The sequence below is a fragment of the Sorex fumeus genome, unplaced genomic scaffold, assembly GCF_029834395.1.
Source record: "Sorex fumeus unplaced genomic scaffold, SorFum_2.1 ptg000038l, whole genome shotgun sequence".
NCBI classification, from domain to species: Eukaryota; Metazoa; Chordata; class Mammalia; order Eulipotyphla; family Soricidae; genus Sorex; species Sorex fumeus.
The window spans coordinates 9,307,166-9,309,764 of NW_026606095.1; the positions used below are offsets into that span (position 1 = coordinate 9,307,166).

Here is a 2,599-nt window from a genome sequence, read left to right on the forward strand (position 1 = left end):
TTAAAGTGAGAGGAAAGACTTTGGGAGAAATAAAAGAAAATGAATCAGTTAATATTAGAAAAAGTTCTTGGTCAAAAGGTCCACCCAAGGAGATAGTGAAACTGATATTTACATAGAAAAGTCATTCCTTTTGTATAAGCAACACAAAACAATTTAGATTTAATATTAATTTGAATAAGACAGGTGGATCAAACCTAAATTTGATACAAGAGAAAATCCAATATTACTAACAGTGGCCAAAACTAAAATTTGACACTTGAAGTCTACTTTCTCAGAAATGAACATTTGGATAAAGAACTATGGGGTCCTGCTAAGATTATAAGTGCATTATTTGGATGAAACTACTACCATAATGCTCTCATTCTGTAGAAACAAAGGTAGTCATAAAACTATTCTTTATCTATAATGTACGTCTTTGTCCATTTGGTTCATATTACCATTGTCCTTCATTTTCTGTCCTAGTCATCAGGGATGTGGCAAAATGTAGAGTATATTCCTTACATGTGTAAGGTCCTAGATTCAGTCTCCGGAACTGTAAATATCAATCAATAATAGCACTGTAGCACTGTTCATTGATTTGCTCGAGTGGCGCCAGTAACATCTCCATTGTGAGACTTCTTGTTACTGTTTTTGGCATATTGAATACATCAGGAATAGCTTGTCAGTCTTTGCCGTGTGGGCAGAATACTCTCAGTTGCCAGGCTCTCCAAGAGGATGGAGGAATCAAACCTGGGTCGGCCACGTGCAAGGCAAAAATAAAAAATATGAGATGCCAGAAAGACATCTACATTTTAGTCTTATTTTGGAACAAAATATCCATTATCAAAGTCCATTTTGGAATCCTAAAGTCATTATATTGACATGATAATAAGTGTATAACACTGGCAACTTTATACATATTACGTAGACATTTGGAAAACTATGTTCACAAAACATTATACTAGAGTGTTTTTATCAATGAAATATCATTTTTATATCATAGTTACCACAGTTATCTTATAGTGTGTATGACTGATAGGTTTAAATAATTAAATATGCATTATTAAAGCTGAAGAAGCAATAGCCCCAACAATTTTTTTCTTATAGGAAGATTGCTTATTGTAAGATAATTTACAAAGATCTGCTTTCATTATAATTCAACAACCCAAACATTTCTTGTTTTTTTTTTTAACCCAAACATTTCTTTCGACGAGGACAGCGATAAGCTGAGTCCATAATCAGTGTGCTGAGTTTTCTTCCTTTACCTCTTGTTTGAGGATGAAACTTGGTTTTCATTAATCCAGAGCAACGACACCCTGCCTGCAGTGATTGCAATCAGCTCCTTGGTGATGACCATCTGGAAGATGTGGTTGAAAGTCAGAGTGAGCTTGTGGAACCATCTCCAAGGCGTTTTTGCTTACGCTGTTCATGACCGTCATCCAGGCACTCTGCTGGCTCGTGGTCAACTCTTTCAGGAAGCAGTAGATGATGTTGGCCAGATTATATTCTTGGTAACTCCTGCGGCATGTCAGCATCAATATCATCATAGATATGCATGTTCTCAGCATTCGCAATGGTCTCAAATGAAAAAAAATGGACTTTTCTTCTATTTTGTAGGAAATGATAGACCTGAATTGATTAAAAAGATGATAGACCCTTCATCAAATTCCTATCCAGAATTCAATAATTCAAGGGGATGACCATCTATAGAGGGAGGGAGCTGTCTCCCGACTGCCTTGAAGGTCACTAGATACTGGTCAGAGTGAGTCCTGTGAAGCTTACCCCTGATTTTGTCATGGATGCCAATGATCATGACTTCTTTTCCAGCTGTGTGAGCTTGGGCACCTTGTTCTTCATCTGCTTAGTCACTGAGGAGTGAATAGCCCGCAAAGTCCTTGAGCACACCAATGAGAAGGTGCTTCTTCTTGTTCTCAGGTGCTTTGAGGTCAGGAGCCCATCTTGTACAAGATGTTGGCATCAGCTTCCTCTCAGCCCTGGCATATTTTGCAGCTCCCACCATTTTCATGGCATTGGTGATTTTCTGTATGTTTTTGATGGACTTCAGTCTCTTGGTAATATCTTTCAAAGTTGTCATATTTCAAATTTGGGTCCATTTCAGCTGCATGGCCCAGGCCGAGAGCCCCATGACACCAGCCCAAGAATATGATGACAGAGTTGGACTGCTCAATAAACCAGATATTTTTAAGCCTTAAAAGTTACTTCATAACCTATGATTTATTTGAAAAAATAAGCTAAATATTTAGTTCTTATTCAACCCTTGTTGATTTATATCAAACAGAATAGTAAACCTTGATTCCATCTAAAAATCTGTTGAGGATGATTATTAGCTTAAATCTTAATCTTGGAAGTACAGAAAGTCAGCCAAGTTTTCATCTGGGTCCTCTGTGTATCAAATTTGCTATTTAAATCCAGGATGTTTCTCTTTCCTTCTCTTGTCTAACCAGAGACTGGAGAAGATGAGGCAGAAAAACGGAAACTGGTAGTGTACTGAATGATAATGTGAATATCTACTTTTATTGTGAAAGTGGCAGTCTTGTAAATTATGGAGGAAATTTGTAACACATTTCTCTTCCTCCCTGCGGGCTCAGAATGTACTATC

The 2,599-nt window shown here is 37.2% G+C and overlaps 1 pseudogene; it reads right to left on the reverse strand.

Annotated features, from left to right (window-relative positions):
* Nucleotides 1-1,240: 1,240 nt before the first annotated feature.
* LOC130028018 (ATP synthase subunit gamma, mitochondrial-like) lies at nucleotides 1,241-2,137 on the reverse strand (annotated as a pseudogene).
* Nucleotides 2,138-2,599: the final 462 nt, after the last annotated feature.